The 17,938-nt window shown below is 39.3% G+C and overlaps 1 long non-coding RNA gene across 2 annotated transcripts in view; it reads left to right on the forward strand.

Moving 5' to 3' along the window:
• The window catches only part of LOC133260520 (uncharacterized), a 133,956-nt gene that overhangs the window by 66,586 nt on the left and 49,432 nt on the right, over positions 1-17,938 (forward strand). For both annotated transcript variants that reach the window (XR_009740846.1, XR_009740843.1), the window contains exon 2: positions 2,995-3,209. This is a non-coding gene — a long non-coding RNA (uncharacterized LOC133260520). The remainder of the gene's footprint in view (positions 1-2,994; positions 3,210-17,938) is intronic.

Below are 17,938 nucleotides of genomic sequence, written 5' to 3' on the forward strand. Positions count from 1 at the left end.
CAGATTCGGCAGTGAGAAGGTTTCCTGATGTTTGGAAACTTCTCTCTTTTTAAGATTCCCTTCCCGGGACGGAACTCCGTCCCTCCCTCTTTTGTCTCTTTTTTTTTTGTTTTTAATATTTTTTCCTACCTCCTTTCGAAGAGTTGGGTTGCTTTTCTGGGTGCCTGATGTCCTCTGCCGGCATTCAGAAGTTGTTTTGTGGAATTTACTCGACGTTTAAATGCTCTTTTGATGAATTTGTGGGGGAGAAAGTGTTCTCCCCGTCCTACTCCTCCGCCATCTTGGCTCCTCCCCTCTTTATTTTATTTTTAAACTTTACAATATTGTATTGGTTCTGCCATATATCGAAATGAATCCACCACAGGCATACATGTGTTCCCCATCCTGAACCCTCCTCCCTCCTCCCTCCCCATACCATCCCTCTGGGTCGTCCCAGTGCACCAGCCCCAAGCATCCAGTATCGTGCATCGAACCTGGACTGGCGACTCGTTTCATATATGATATTATACATGTTTCAATGCCATTCTCCTTAATCATCCCACCCTCTCTCTCTCCCACAGAGTCCAAAAGACTGTTCTATACATCAGTGTCTCTTTTGCGGTCTCATACACAGGGTTATTGTTACCATCTTTCTAAATTCCATATATATGCATTAGTATACTGTATTGGTGTTTTTCTTTCTGGCTTACTTCACTCTGTATAATAGGCTCCAGTTTCATCCACCTCATTAGAACTGATTCAAATGTATTCTTTTTAATGGCTGAGTAATACTCCATTGTGTATATGTACCATCGCTTTCTTATCCATTCATCTGCTGACGGACATCTAGGTTGCTTCCATGTCCTGGCTATTATAAACAGTGCTGTGATGAACATTGGGGTACACGTGTCTCTTTCAATTCTGGTTTCCTCAGTGTGTATGCCCAGCAGTGGGACTGCTAGGTTATAAGGCAGTTCTATTTCCAGTTTTTTAAGGAATCTCCACACTGTTCTCCATAGTGGCTGTACTAGTTTGCATTCCCACCAACAGTGTAAGAGGGTTCCCTTTTCTCCACACCCTCTCCAGCATTTATTACTTGTAGACTTTTGGATCGCGGCCATTCTGACTGGCGTGAAATGGTACCTCATAGTGGTTTTGATTTGCATTTCTCTGATAATGAGTGATGTTGAGCATCTTTTCATGTGTTTGTTAGCCATCTGTATGTCTTCTTTGGAGAAATGTCTATTTAGTTCTTTGGCCCATTTTTTGATTGGGTCATTTATTTTTCTGGAATTGAGCTGTAGGAGTTGCTGGTATATTTTTGAGATTAGTTGTTTGTCAGTTGCTTCATTTGCTATTATTTTCTCCCATTCTGAAGGCTGTCTTTTCACCTTGCTTATAGTTTCCTTTGTTGTGCAGAAGCTTTTAAGTTTAATTAGGTCCCATTTGTTTATTTTTGCTTTTATTTCCAATATTCTGGGAGGTGGGTCATAGAGGATTCTGCTGTGATGTATGTCGGAGAGTGTTTTGCCTATGTTCTCCTCTAGGAGTTTTATAGTTTCTGGTCTTACGTTTAGATCTTTAATCCATTTTGAGTTTATTTTTGTGTATGGTGTTGGAAAGTGGTCTAGTTTCATTCTTTTACAAGTGGTTGACCAGATTTCCCAGCACCACTTGTTAAAGAGATTGTCTTTAATCCATTGTATATTCTTGCCTCCTTTGTCAAAGATAAGGTGTCCAAATGTGTGTGGATTTTTCTCTGGGCTTTCTATTTTGTTCCATTGATCTATATTTCTGTCTTTGTGCCAGTACCATACTGTCTTGATGACTGTGGCAGTTTCTTACCACTATAATTTGGTTATGTTTTATTCCCTGTTAGTAAAATGGCATGCTGAAGTCCATGGGGCAAAGAGTTGGACATGACTTGTCGTCTGAACAATGACAAGTAAAACAATCTTTAGAAAATATTAAAGGAGTTCTGTGTAAAGTGAATATGCATTTGTTTCTTCATAGCATCTCTCTGGTGAAGAGTCCATGGAAGTTTTGCTCTAGTTTTAAGGAATGGGGAGAATAGGGGTGGGGCAGGGAGTGGAAGAAGCGGGTAGAATTATTATCTATAAAAATGATGCAATCCTAGAGCTCCTGGTGGCCATCTTTGCCACTTTGAGGGGGAGAATCAGTCCAGAGCAAAACAGAGACAGAGGGAAAAAGTCAGACCCTCGAAGACATCATTGAAGCACCATGATCTAGCCATACCTCAAGTTTATTGTTTGAATTTCCTAGTTAGTTAGAAAGCTAGACAAGTCTTTGTTTCAACTACATTGGGTAAGATTTCTGTTATTGAAGTACAAGTACAAGCAAAAGTCACTCAGTTGTGGCCGACTCTTTGTGACCCCCTGGACTATCCAGTCCATGGAATTCTCTAGGCCAGAATACTGAAGTGGGTACCCTTTCCCTTCTCCAGGGGATCCTCCCAACCCAGGGATCAAATCCAGGTCTCCTGCATTGCAGGTGGATTCTTTACCAGCTGAGCCACAAGGGAGTTTCCTTATTAATATATTATATTTCCTACGGATCAGCAGGGAGAAGAGTGGTTAAACTTCAGAAATAGCTAGGCCTGCACTTTGGAAAAGAGGACCCTTTTGAAGGGGATGAATGTAGTCAATGAAGAAAGAGAGCACTGAGCAACTGTGTGGAAAACAAACAAACAAACGAAAGATAACAGAACAAGCAATAATAACAAAACAGGGGAAGAACTTAAATCCCCAAGAGCCCCACTTAATACATCTGATTTGCCTGGCTAGGTGAATATTTTCTTTTTGTTTTCCCAAAGAAGTTTGTTTCTTACCACGTATTGGATAATGTCAGGGGATTTCTTTATGGAGGAAGGAAGCATTAGGAAGTGAACATGGGGGTGTTATTATTACTGTATTTTTTGTAATTTCTTACAAAAATTTGTAATTATTTACAAATTTTGCTGTTTTATAAGTTTTATCACTCCTGTTTTTTTCCCAGAGACTGCAAGTTCTTTGGAAACATGGATTATATCATACCTTGTTATGCCAAGACACCTAGTGTTTGGTACAATGTTGGACAACACCAATCATGGAGCATAGAACATGTTTGCGACAGAAACCAGAAACTTTAACTCGGAATCAAAAACAGTTGCCTTGGGTCTAATGGAGGTATCTTGCTCCAAGGAATGGCACAACAATAGAAACCTCAGAAAGGTAAGGGACCAAGGACCAGCTTATGGCTTAAAAGTATCGTTAAGCATCTGATCTACTTTGACATTGCTAAAAAATTATCTTCAAGGCTGCAGCAAGTAGTATACATCTGTTTTGTATCAAAATTTAATATTGTGCTGATTTTATGAATGACAAAATGGTCTATTTTACAGCCACAAAATTTCAAGCCATCACTTTGTGACTAGTAATATTTTGCCTTTTAAAATTCTAAAAACTTATCATGGATACTTTAGGAAACTAAACTTTGGAAGTCAGAAGAGAGCAACATTACTTCATTCTTTTTCTTAAATGAAAAGTTGTAAAGCATATTTTGAAACATCATGATAAAGATCCTAAATGTAGTTGTAGTTTTACTTATCTGATTGCTTGGCTTAATGCAATCTTACTGAGCCAGCAGACCAGCTATTCAGAATTAGATAACAGGTTGGCAAAACATGACATCGTCATTTGTGACAGTCTTAGACAAAGTTATAAAACAGGTGAATTTAGCCTTCAGAAAATGCTGCCTTCTCTTTCTAACCTGATCCCCCTTTTCAGTGCTCTCTTTGTTTCTTTCCCACACTATCTAAGAAAATAATCAACATACCAATCTGGTCATGTCACCTTTGATTGAAAGTGGTCCAATGGCCTTTGCCTCCTGGTAGAATAAAATCCAACTTCCTCTGCAGGATAAATAAATTTTGGTTTTGTGATATGGGCCTTTCTTATCTTAGGAATCTGCCAGTGAATTTGATCCCTTTCTGAGTTCACTGTTATCCCACATTATTGAAGATCAAGGTCTTCTAAATAGCACACTTCTTCCTCATTTAATTTTTCAAAACCAATTGAGAGATCAGGCAAAAGTATAAAGGCATATGGGAACCAAAATATGACCTCTGTTACTGACAGGATATTAGAAAAATTCACATTGGTGGACAAGTGGGCTTCCTAATACCAGTTCCCAGAGCTACCATCCCAGTAGATGGTCATACTAACCAAGGCATAGGCAGTTCAGGACGAGGGCAAGCTCCCCCCACTTGGTCCCTGTGTACCCCACAAGGTACTTCCCTGCAGGTAACCTAGGTCCCAGGACTGGCCTTCTTACACCCAGTCTCTCTCTTCAAATTTTCCAATCTTGTTAACTCATTCTTCCTCGGAGGAGGACTGAGTGAGGTCAAGGTGAGGTGGGATGAGGAAGGCCTTATAATACACATGAAGGACCCTCCAGGGAATGTGAAGCATAATAAATGGAGAAGCATCACTCCAGTTAGACAAACTGACTTTCCGGCTTCACTTTTCTTATTGCCAATGCACAGAGTTGTTGTTTTTTTTTTTTTAAGTGAAGATTTATGGATGTTGGAGTCTTTATTGCTTGTATGTCTGAAAACATCTTTATTTTTTCTCTTGCTTTTGAATGATTATCTAGCTTGATGGCTTTTTCAGAAACTTCACAGACCACCTTCAGTGGATACATGATGTAAGGCAAGGAAAAGTGCTAAGTTCAGGTGGTGGCTGAGGGATGCTACCTTTTAGCCACAAGTATTTGTCTATACTTTCTTTACGTATTGGGTTTTTGCATAATGCTATTTTCAAGAAAGATCTTGTCAACAGACAGATCTTGGGAAATGCTACTGTAGACTAATCTTCTTATAAAAATAGTGAGGACAAATACTTAACTAGCACTTTATACGTCAAGTACGCTAAGTAATGTGTGTGTCAAACACTGGTGAAGTGAATGAGGTCAAAGTCGCTCAGTCGTGTCCGACTCTTTGCAACCCCATGGGCTATACAGTCCATGGAATTCTCCAAGCAGGAATACTGGAGCAGGTAGCCTTTCCCCTCTCCTGGGGATCTTCCCAACCTAGGGATTGAGCCCAGGTCTCCCGAATTGCAGACAAATTCTTTACAGCTGAGCCACAAGGGAACACATATTACTTTATTTTTCAAAACAAACTGGTGAAATCATTATGATATCCCTCTTTTATAGATGAGGAGATTGAGGCCCTAAAAAATACCTTTTCTGAAGTTACATAGCTAGTAAGAGGTACAGCTGGAATTTGACCCCAGTATTCTGAATTCAGAGTATATATTATAAATGATTGTGAAGTGTTTGTGCATCATTGTGAAACGTAGAAAGTTGGAATGAATCCCACGTCTAAATACTGGAAGGGGAGAACAAGAGCCTTGACTTCCTTGCTTTGCTGCTGGACTTTTCCTATGCCACCACACCACTCTCAGGGTGGCAGCTTACTCTGTACACATGTGATGCTGACTCTGGTCAGCACCACGATCACTGCTGCTGATTTAGTGGAGGTGATTCCAAACTCGGATATTCTACATCCCACTTGACTTTACCAGTTAGATGACTCAAACAAGCTTCTTGAACTTAGGCAGTCCCCCAAAGACCTTGAGATTCCACACCCCACAGACCTGTTTGCCCTACCCGCTTCTGTTTTCAGTAAATGGCATCATCTTTTGTCAGTTGCTCAAGCCAGAAACTTGTTTGTCATCTTTAATTCCTCTCTCTCCTCACCTCCCACATCCAACCCACAAACAAATCTTTTTGATACCAACCCCAGATACAGCTGGAATCTATATAATTCCCTCAACACCACACAACCCTCTTAGGAAAAACAACCGAGTAGCTATTACTGCCTCCTATCTTTTCCTTTATCTCTGCAGAATGAGCGCCCTCTATATACCATCTGTTTCTTCAGAAGTTTACACTTCAAAACATTCAATAGCAACACTACCCAATCCTTTTTCTTGTTTTGGAAGCTTATTTTGTGGGAAATATATTGTCACAAACATCTCAAAATTTACCATGAAAAATTTCTTTCAAAAATATAAGAAATTATAAATATACACATCCTACAACCGTCTTATCCCCACTTTCTGTATGCTTGATCTAATGTCTAATTCATTTGGTTAAAAAGTTGTTAATATTTGAAGTAAGCCATGTGGGCATATTTTATGGAAATTTTCCACAAAAAAAGCTTTTGCTATCTGTTTCCGTATTTAACTTTTCAAGATTTGATATCAAAATATATACTTGGGAAAATTTAATTTCAAACAAAGTACTTAAACTGTATTGAACTTGTTTAGTTTGGACATAGTTTAATCTTCTTGTTATATTGGCATGTTATAATTAATGGCCTATTTGAAATTCCATTAAATCTTTTATTATCAGAGGTTCATAACTGTAGCATAAAATTTCTTCTCGGTGCTGAAACTTGTTATACAAGGTTTCAGCCTAGAACCAATTAAAAAAATTAGTCATTAAATAGTTTGTCTTTGAATGCAGACTTGTCATTTTCATTAATTTTTTGACTAAGCTGTTTAGCCAGGTCTATACTGCTCCATGTTAATACTCTAAAAACTGTTTTTGAAATGTTCGTAGGAATAGTGATGAGACGTATAGGAAGAATATTTCTAATTTCAGACTGGGAATGGTGTGCCTCCCCACGCCCTCTCTAGTGTCTAGTGTCCTTCAGTCCAGTATCTTTCTGGTTCATGATTGCCACCAAGTAAACCTTTATTCCTGCTCCAGGGCTGCCTATCCTTCAGTCTAGTATCTTTCTGGCTCATGGTTGCCATCAGGTAGATCTTTATTCCTGCTCCAGGGTTGCCTATCTGTGCAGGATGGTGTGTGGAATCTTAATCAGATGTTCAATGAATTCTCCTGTTTTCAGCCCCACATTCATCTCCCATGTTGAGGAGTACACAGCACCACAGGTTTTTGAGGCTCCTCAGGATTCTGCAGTGAAAGTCAAGTTGCTTCCTGGTTAGAGAGATGGAATAATGCTGAAGAGCAGTCACTTGAGTTCCCATCTTGTATACCATATGCTGGCCTTTTAATCTTAGATCACTCACTCAACTTTGAGTCTCAGTCTCATCTATAAAAAAGGGATGGCAAGCGATCACAATTTTTATGGGATCAAGTGAATTAATTAGGATAAGGTTAAAAAGGCAACAGAGGGCTGGATTAGGCAGGACACAATAGATCACTGTAATGACCTAGTTTTTACTCTGAGTGATATGGAGAGCCATTGAAAGGTTTTGAGTAGAGGAGTAAAATGATCAGATTTATATTTTTTAAAAATAGAAGTTTTTACCATTAGAATTTTCTGGAAGATTAAATGACAGATTGTAAGGGAAGAGTTAATATTGATTGGAGGGATTTTAGCTTTAGCAGTGATGGAGTTTCCATCAAGTGGGATTTTGTTTGGTGTAAAGGGAGTTGCATTTTGATTTTCTGTTGGACAACTAGATAAAGTGTTGGGAAGAGAGTTGTGGACATGAATTGTAAATGTGAGAGTTTTTGTATAGAGACTATGTTTAATGCCATGAGAAGGGATTAGATGAACAATGTGGTGAGTGTAAACAGAATACCAGGGACTGAGCCTTGGGGCACTCTACCAAGAGCTCAGGGTGAGGGAGAGAACTGGAGATGAAAAGGTTGCTCAGTGAAGTGTGAGGAGTCTAAAGGAGTGGGTGTCCTAAAAAGCAAATGAAGACAATGGTTAGAGGAGAAGTGAGGATTAATGTTCAGTGTGGCTGATAAGTAAGATTAGAACTATGAATTGATTGTTGGATTCAAACAGTGAAATTCATTGATGATGACAAGAGTAATTCTCATGGGGATTTGGGCAAAAGTAAATGAAGTGATTTTAAATAACAACAGAAGGAGCGGAATTGGAGGTAGCAAGGTAGATAAGTCTAAATGAATTTTTCTGAAAATTGATGGGGTGGTAGCTTGCAGATGTTGGAGACAAGAGCTGATTATTATTTTTTTTTTTTAGAAGAGAGAAACAATGGCTTATCTCTATGTGATGGGAATCAATCTTGGTGGACAGAACTCTAAAATGTTATAGGCTAGTTCTAGATGTAGAATCTTTACATATAATAGCTAATAAATGAAATCTATGGTCACAGCTGTGTTACTGTGTTTACAAGAGAAAAACATTTGTAAGCATAAAGCACAATGATTAAGTGCATATGCGAAGTTTTGTCTCATTTCACAATTCCAACATATGTGCTCAGTTGCTTTAGTCGTGTCTGACCCTTTGTGACCCCATGGACTGTGGCCTGCCAGGCTCCTTTGTGCTTGGGATTTTCCCGGCAAGAATGCTGGAGCAGGTTGCCACACCCTCCTTCCGAGGATCTTCCTGACTCAGGAATCGAATCCATATCTCCTGCATCTCCTGCATTGCAGGCGATGTTTTACTGCTAAGGCACAGGGGAAACCCTCCAGCTCTCAACTTCAGAGAGTTTTGATGAGGATGCCTTCAGTCTACTGGTGTTTATTGAATGTCTGATACATCGCAGGCATTCTTCTAGGTGCTGTGTATAAGCACTGAACAAAACAGATAATCAACGCTTGTGCTTTTTCACAATGACTGACATATAAAAAGCATTCAGTAAACATAGGTTCTTCTCACTGTTATTTTCATTGTTATCATCATCATCATTCTCATCAACATCAATACAGGCCAAGTAATGTCTGGAAATACTCAGAAATATGGAATATAATAAATGTTGGAGAGAACAGTGAAAATATAAAGAGAAAAAGCACAGAATGAATCTATTTTTTGAAGATGAGAACTAGGAATACAAGGTGGAAGAAGGGATATTATGGTTTGATATAAAAACGAAACTCATAAATAGAATGGCTGTGAGGGAATGAGCTCTCACAGGTGCTATTCAGGCAGCAACATAAGGAATGTTGTATTAGGTATTTTGACTTGGCAATGATATGAAAGTCTTGGGAGTTTCTAAGATCTCTTATGGGGCTTCCCTGATGGCTCAGCGGTAAAGAATCCCTCTGCCAATGCAGGAGACTTGGGTAGGATCCCTAGGTCGGGAAGGAAATGACAACCCACTCCAGTGGGGAGCAGGAAATGGCAACCCACTCCAGTATTCTTGCTTGAAAAATCCTGTGGACAGAGTAGCCTGGAAGGCTACAGTACAAAGGGCCGCAAAGAGCTGGACACCACTGAGCGACTGAGCACACAGGCACAGCACCCAAGATCACTTATGGATCTAAAATGTAAGAATTCTATACAATTTCTATAAGTATAAATGATTCGTCCTGCTTGGAATTTTGACTCATGTGTTCTTAGGTGAGCTACTTAACCTCTTTGGGTGTTAGTTTTGGATCTCATCTGTAAAAAGATGAGCCCACTGACAATTACCTCTAATAAATTTTTAGCTCTATAAACACTAGTAAATGAAAACCACCTGAGAAATTTTTCCCACTTGTTTTCAGTGTTTGTTTTTCTTGGAGCTAGGAATGTGGAGAATTCTGGTATATGCATAATATATAATTCTATGATTCTTACTTTTCTTTTCCATTATATGAATTATATTTGAAAGAAACTTTGTTTTGCAAGCAAGCAGAGATGGCTCAGTAAATAAAAACTGTATTTCAGAGAGAATAACATGCAGTGTAGGCAAAATCACTTATTCTTTGTACTGAAACCTAAGTTATTAGAAGTGAACAAAATTGCAAACAATTATTGTAAGAAAGAGCTCCTGCTTGTCGATCTTAGGATGTTGACTCTGAGGGCTGGTTCTGTGGTGCCTGGGAGTATTGAGAGTAAGACAACCCTTCCTAAAAAACCCTTTTTTTAAATGTGTCTTTTTCTCCCCTTCAGTGCTCCATCCTCCTTCCTCTGCTTCTTCTCTTTGCCCTTCCTTTTTTCTCTTTCTAAACAAGTAATTATTTGAGTATCTATTATATGCTCAGGTAAGTGATGAAGAATGGGGGCAAGGGAATAAGTATAAGACTTGGTCCCTCATTTTGAGGTATTTTAGAGTATATAAGGAAAGAAGGAAAAAAGAAAATACCATAAGCGTAGGTCTTACAGTGACCTCATATTGTATTAAGTGCCGAGAAGACAAAGATTCATGCCTTCATATGGTGTATAGTCTGGTATTTGGCAGCCATCATTCATTTACTGCCCTCAACAACCCTGTGAGATACTTAGCATATCCTCATTTTACAGATCAGAAGAAATTTGTCTACGTGTGTTTGAATCTAAAGCCATATTTCTCTTCACTACATTGTGCTCCCATACAGGAACAACAGAATGTAATTGGATCTAGTGCACTGTGGGATGGAGTTGGCTGTATTTATAAGATATGAGAAAAGGAAAAGGTATTACAGACTATTGGAAAGATGGGTGAGGACTTTATGGAGAGGTGGAGACTTGAGTCATTTTCTCCATTCATTCCTCAATGAAATATTTATTAGGGACTTTATGCCAAGCACAGTGCTATATCTGGTTTAGTTGTTTGTGACAAATTTTAAAAAAGATTGATGCTTACAGATAAAATTATAACCAAAATTTGTAAAATATGTTATATAGGGCACAAAAGTCATCTTTCATATTTTTTATCTTCCCAAGTTCAACTGACATAAACTAATTTCAGTTTCTTTTTTTTTTTTTAATTTCAGTTTCTTGAATTAAGAGAACCTCTAAGATCAACCAAGTCAACCAAGATTCTTGCTTTATATTAGGTTTTCATTTAAAACAAACATTTAGCACCATGTTTCCCAAATGTAATTGAAAAAAGTAATCCCTTGGGGTACTTCTTGAACTTAGAGATTCCCCCCAAATCTGAAAATCTATATTTTTAACAATGGCCCCAGTTTATTTTTTATCATCAGCAAATTTGGAAATCACTAATTTAGCCCAAAGCCACTGAAATCTAGCCTTTGATTTCATGATAATCAGCTCAGACTTACACCGTCCAAGTTGGTTGGGCACACAGCTGCAAATGTCAGTCAGATCAATGGGCCCAATGTACTTGAAATTGGCCTTAAGTTTTGATGGGAAAAAAGCATTCCAAACCAGAGTTAGGTGAACAAAATTTGAGGTTATTAATTTTTAACCTATTAATAAAGGGAAGAAAAACCATATCAGTGTCATTTAAAAATTCCTAACATTAAACTTTTGAGGGAAGAGAATCATATGGTGCAGGTAAAAAGATGGTGGTGGTATCATTCACTGTAGGTTTATACATGAATATTTAAAGCAAATCAAATATGATAGGAAAGATGGAATTCTGTTTTTGTTGCTGTTATTGTTGTTGTTTAGTTGCTCTGTTGTGTCTGACTCTTTTGTGACTCCATGAACTGTAGCCTGCCAGGCTCCTCTGTCCATGGGATTTCCCAGACAAGAATACTGGAGTGGGTTGCCATCTCCTTCTCCAGGGGATCTTTCTGACCCAAGGATCAAACCTGCTTCTACTTTGGCATGCAGATTCTTTACCACTGAGCCACCAGGGAAGCCCAATCTAGTTTTTAGGAAAAGATTATTGTTTTCTTTTCAGTTTAATAGAATTCAAGGCTGAATAGCAAGGGGTGACCAAGAATTTTAGTGACAAAGTTTTTGAATCCTAGAGGAGGATTAGTAAAGAAAAAAAAATCTGTTTATATATAAAATGCCTAGCAAATATTTCTTAATGGTGATTATGATAAGATTTCTCAAACCCTGAGCTTTTCTTTTTTGTTTCTTTTTCTTTTTTGATTAGGCAACTCAGGGCTGGCTTGTGGTACAGGGAAGAAAAGGTATTTTAGCATTTCAGTCCTTAGTGGTAAAGACTAATGTGATCTGTTCTGGATATTAATCTATATGCTTAGGTTTGTGTTGGTCCTGGACTTAACTTACTGAGTGATTTTGAGAAAGCTACTTAACTGCTCTGCTTTTCATTTAATCTCTGTCAAAGAAAGGTAACAACACATATTCTATAAATCTTGTTCAATTATTGTGAATGTTAAATGAGATAATGGATGTTAATACAGAGAGTTACTAAACTCCACTGATAATCATAAAACCTATGTACTTTGTCTCAAATGGCCTGAAAAAGCATTACTCTGCACTGTTTAAACGGAGAAGGCAATGACAACCCACTCCAGTACTCTTGCCTGGAAAACCCCATGGACGGAGGAGCCTGGTAGGCTACAGTCTATGAGGTCTCGAAGAGTTGGACACGACTGAGTGACTTCACTTTCACTTTTCACTTTTCACTTTCATGCATTGGAGAAGGAAATGGCAGCCCACTCCAGTGTTCTTGCCTGGAGAATCCCAGGGACAGGGGAGCCTGGTGGGCTGCCATCTGTGGGGTCGCACAGAGTTGGACACGACTGAAGTGACTTAGCAGCAGCAGCACTGTTTAAAAGGACTATTTGGTCAGGAAACCTAAGTCAGCCAAAGGAAAGGCCCTGATAAATTTTCGAGATCCTTCTAATGCCCACATTCTCTCAAGTGATACAGTTATAAGTTCACATCATCACCAGAAATCATTTCAGCATCAGAGAATGCAAGAACAGTGGTGTGGGAGCTTCTTGTAAAGCTCCTCGTTTCCTGCTGTGCTTGTTGAGCAGCTCAGTAGAGGCTGTCATGATCTCCCACTGGCTGCTTCTCACTGGCCCTGTAACTCAGCAGCTTGTGTTCCTTCCTAATTTACATGCTGTGACTCACTTAGAATGCCAAGTGGGAAAATGCTGGCAATGCAAAGGTTAATAGAAGCGCTGACACAAGCCTAATTGCAGCACCACAAACGTTATCTCCGTAATTGTAGCTAGCACTTATCTCAGTTTCTCATACTCGTCTGTCCATTGAGATCTGCCTCAAGCTGAGGGTGGAAAGGGGGGTCTCTGGAGTCCTTTGAATGAGTAGGGTCTGATAGAGTTATCAGGCCTGTGCAGCTAGGATGCCTGCCGCTGTTGGATGTGTTGTTATAATCAGAGTTTAGGCAAACACCTGGGCTTCTGCAAGGACCACCACTCCCCTCCCCACCTCAGCTCTGTACTGGTGCCCTGACTGGGAGGGACAGATGAAACCAAAAGGGATAAAGGTGCCAGTCTGAACTGGTCCGTAGACGCTTGACTGAATGCTTCCCATTAGGTCATTGTGTATCCTCATTTGAATATATGTTTGTTTTCATACTTAGGGTGGCTTGGAAACATGCTCAACTCATCTGTAGTAACTGACTGTAGTGTCTAAAAGCCCAGGCATGCTGATGCTTGTTGAGTGTAATTGGCCATGCTACACAGTGGTGGCTTTGGGAGGGTGGAGATGCTAATATTGCAAATTTGGGATATCAAATTAGCTAATTTAATGAGGACCCAGACTTCTTAATATCAAGATGATATTGACAATCACCATTGTTTATCTCATTGTTAGCACTGAACTTTTGTCTATGGTGCTAATTAGATCAAAGTTTTTTCCAGTAGTCATGTATATATGTGAGAGTTGGACCATAAAGAAAGCTGAGCACTGAAGAATTGATGTTTTTGAACTGTGGTGTTGGAGAAGACTCTTGAAAGTCCCTTGGACTGCAAGGAGATCCAACCAGTCCATCCTAAAGAAAATCAATCCTGAATATTCGCTGGAAGGACTGATACTGAAACTCTAATACTTTGACCACCTACTTTGAAGAGACAACTCATTGGAAAAGACCCTAATGCTGGGAAAGATTGATCGCAGGAGGAGAGGGGGACAAGAGAGGATAAGATGGTTGGATGGCATCACGGACTCCATGGACGTGAGTTTGAGCAAGCTCCAGGAGATGGTGAAGGACGGGGAAGCCTGGAGAGCTGCAGTCCATGAAGTCTCAAAGAGTTGGACACGACTGAGTGACTGAACAACAGATCAAAGTTGTTAGGACTCTGTGGGAGAGGGAGAGGGTGGGAAGATTTGGGAGAATGGCATTGAAACATGTAAAATATCATGTATGAAACGAGATGCCAGTCCAGGTTCAATGCACGATACTGGATGCTTGGGGCTAGTGCACTGGGACGACCCAGAGGGATGGTATGGGGAGGGAGGAGGGAGGAGGGTTCAGGATGGGGAGCACATGTATACCTGTGAAGGATTCATTTTGATATTTGGCAAAACTAATACAATTATGTAAAGTTTAAAAATAAAATAAAATTAAAAAAATTCAAAAGGAAAAAAAATGTGTGTAGATAGAAAGATTGACGTTGGGTTTTTAATTTTAATCTTCATACTCCGTGTGTTTGGTTCTGGTTAAAGATTTCATGGAGTAGCATGTATGAGAAATTATGGATCTTCCTTCCCTCCACCGCCCCCCTGCCCCAACCCCGGTCACACACATTTCTTCCTTCTTTCCTTTCTTTTTGCCAGATGACACTGCTATGCATATGCTTGCTGATATTCATGCTCAGTATTTTTATCCTGATTTTGGGTAGTTCATGGAGCTAACATTTTCCAATTGAAACTGTGTTTATGGAAAGACACTTCTGAAACTTTGTATTGATTTCCAAGGCAAACACCTTTACCAACTTTTACAAAGGAATGTCTAAGGCACAGAACAGCATTGCCTTTGGCTCCTAGAGTCAACTATTGGGGAATGTTCAATTCTTTCACTCTGTTTCCCAGCAGAATCCAGTATACTCAAGATCCACACATGTCTCATTCAGTCTGACTATTGATACTGTTGGTTGAATAGGTTACCCATTTTCAGTAGCATTTTGTTTGAAAGAGGGAGTCTGGAGAGGGAAGAGCTGATGATGACACAACAGAATGAGTCACTAAGCATGACAGACTTCCAGTGATTGGTGGCAAGGATACTTTCAGAGAAAGGACCCTTCATAATAAGCATTACTCCTCTAATTAGCTTTGGGACAGGGGCCCCTACTCTGGACCATGATTATAAAGTCTGAGTCATGAGAATGAGTGGGTTTATGAGTGTATATGGTTTGTATACTAGGGGAAACAAAACACATGCAGAAGAAATAGCTACTGAAAATTAAAACAGCTCTATAAAACATTGTGAGGGATGACATAAAGGAAACAGCACTGAATGGATGAATGTGCCAGTGGCAGACCTGGAGCTCAGCGGTAGTATTCTCACGTGGCTAATAATAGCAATAATAAAAATGAGGATGAGCGTCTACTAAGCTTTTATTAAGTGCAGGAGCTGTCTTAAGTGCTTCACTGAGTTATTTACAGAGGTTCTTGAAGCCACTCAATGAAATAGTTACAGTTCTTATTTACATTTAGATGGTGAACTAAGGCATGGGGAGCCCACATGAATTGTTTGACTAGTAAGTTTTTCAAGTTGTGTCTAATCCAGCTGATTTTGATACCAAGACCTGAGTGATATTATGCTACTTCCAACAAGACCAGTTCAGAGTGTTCTTTAGTTTTTATTCTCCTCTCAGAAAGTTTTATAGGTCTTTTTAAGTCAAGGAAGGAAAAATGGCTAATTAGGACACAAATTACATGTACTTAAATTATGAACTCTGTGAACTACTATACCTCTAAAGCATCGTTTCATAGTCAGTACCAGGTGATACAAAGAGGAAAAGGTTGTTTTCAATACCGTAAAAAAGTTTTTTAAAAAAAGCACTGAATAAAATGAGTATAGCACTCTACTTTAAAGTCCTTGCTGATCTCTTCATTTTCAGAGCAAAAATCATTACATGTATTTAACTTTAGTCAGGAAAATTATATATTTACTTCTTTGGACTTTGTATGTGAGTTTATTCTTAAAGGTCTTTAAAACTCTGAGATTATGAAGCTCTTCTAGGAACTGGATTCTTTTCCCTTATTGAATTTCAGTCTTGCACACACCTGGCCTTTTGAGGGAGTGGGAGAGTGATTTTTTTAGGAATCAGTGAGCTAAAATGGACTGGAATGGGTGAATTTAATTCAGATGACAATTATATCTACTACTGTGGGCAAAAATCCCTTAGAAGAAATGGAGTAGCCATCATAGTCAACAAAAGAGTCTGAAATGCAGTGCTTGGGTACTGCAAAAAAAATCTCAAAAACGACAGAATGATCTCTGTTCATTTCCAAGGCAAACCATTCAGTATCACAGTAATCCAAGTCTCTGCCACAACCAGTAATGCTGAAGAAGCTGAAGTTGAATGGTTCTATGAAGACCTGCAAGACGTTCTAGAACTAATACCCCAAAAGATGTTCTTTTCGTCATATGGGACTGGAATGCAAAAGTAGGAAGTCAAGAGATACCTGGAGTAACAAGCAAATTTGGCCTTGGAGTTCAAAATGAAGCAGGGCAAAGGCTAACAGAGTTTTGCCAAGAGAACACACTGGGGTCATAGCAAACACTCTCTTCCAACAACACAAGAGAAGATTCTACATGTGGACATCACCAGATGGTCAACACTGAAATCAAATGGATTATATTCTTTGCAGCCAAAGATGGAAAAGCTCTATGGTAAGCAAAAAGAAGACCGGGAGCTGACTGTGACTCAGATCATGAACTCCTTATTGCCAAATTCAGACTTAAGTTGAAAAAAGTAGGGGAACCTCTAGACCATTCAGGTATGGCCTAAATCAAATCCCTTATGATTATACAGTAGAAGTGAGAAACAGATTCAAGGGATTAGATCTGATAGATGAAGTGCCAGAAGAACTATGGATGGAGGTTCCTGACATTGTACAAGAGGCAGTGATCAAGACCATCCCCAAGAAAAAGAAATGGAAAAATGCAAAATGGTTGTCTGAAGAGGTCTTCCAAATAGCTAAGAAAAGAACAGAAGCAAAAGATAAAAGATAAAACAGAAAAGGAAAGATACACCCATTTGAATGCAGAGTTCCAAAGAATAGCAAGGAGAGATAAGAAAGCCTTCCTCAATGATCAATGCAAAGAAATGGAGGAAAACAATAGAATGGGAAAGACTAGAGATCTCTTCAAGAAAATCAGAAATACCAAGGGAACATTTCATGCAAAGATGAGCACAATAAAGGACAGAAACGGTATGGACCTAATAGAAGTAGAAGATGTTAAGAAGAGGTGGCAAGAATACACAGAAGAACTATACAAAAAAGATCTTCATTACCCAGATAACCATGATGATGTGATCTCTCACCTAGAGCCACATCCTGGAATGAGAAGTCAAGTGGGCCTTAGGAAGCATCACTATGAACAAAGCTAGTGGAGATAATGGAATTCCAGTTGAGTTATTTCAAATCCTAAAAGATGATGGTGTGAAAGTGCTGCACTCAATATGCCAGCAAATCTGGAAAATGCAGCAGTCGCCACAGGACTGGAAAAGGTCAGTTTTCAATCCAATCTCAAAGGCAATGCCAAAGAATGGTCAAACTACTGCACAATTGCACTCATCTCACAAGCTAGCAAAGTAATGCTCAAAATTCTTCAACAGTACATGAACCATGAACTTCCAGATGTTCAAGCTGGATTTAGAAAAGGCAGAGGCACCAGAGATCAAATTGCCAACATCTGTTGGATCATTGAAAAAGCAAGAGAGTTCCAGAAAGACATCAACTTCTGCTTTATTGACTATGCCAAAGCCTTTGACTGTGTGGATCACAATAAACTGTGCAAAATTCTTCAAGAGATGGGAATACCAGACCACCTTGCCTGCCTCCTGAGAAATCTGTATGCAGGTAAAGAAGCCAAGAGTTAGAACCGGACATGGAACAACAGACTGGTTCCAAATAGGAAAAGGAGTATGCCAAGGCTTATATTGTCACCCTGCTTATTTAACTTACATGCAGAGTACATCATGCGAAATGCTGGGCTGAATGAAGCACAAGCTGGAATCAAGATTGCCAGGAGAAATATCAGCAACCTCAGATATGCAGATGACACCACCCTCATGGCAGAATCTGAGAAGTACTAAAGAGCCTCTTGATGAAAGTGAAAGAGGAGAGTGAAAAAGTTGGCTTAAAACTCAAAAACCTAAAATCTTGGCATCTGGTCTGATC

This window comes from Bos javanicus, chromosome 2, assembly GCF_032452875.1.
Source record: "Bos javanicus breed banteng chromosome 2, ARS-OSU_banteng_1.0, whole genome shotgun sequence".
NCBI classification, from domain to species: Eukaryota; Metazoa; Chordata; class Mammalia; order Artiodactyla; family Bovidae; genus Bos; species Bos javanicus.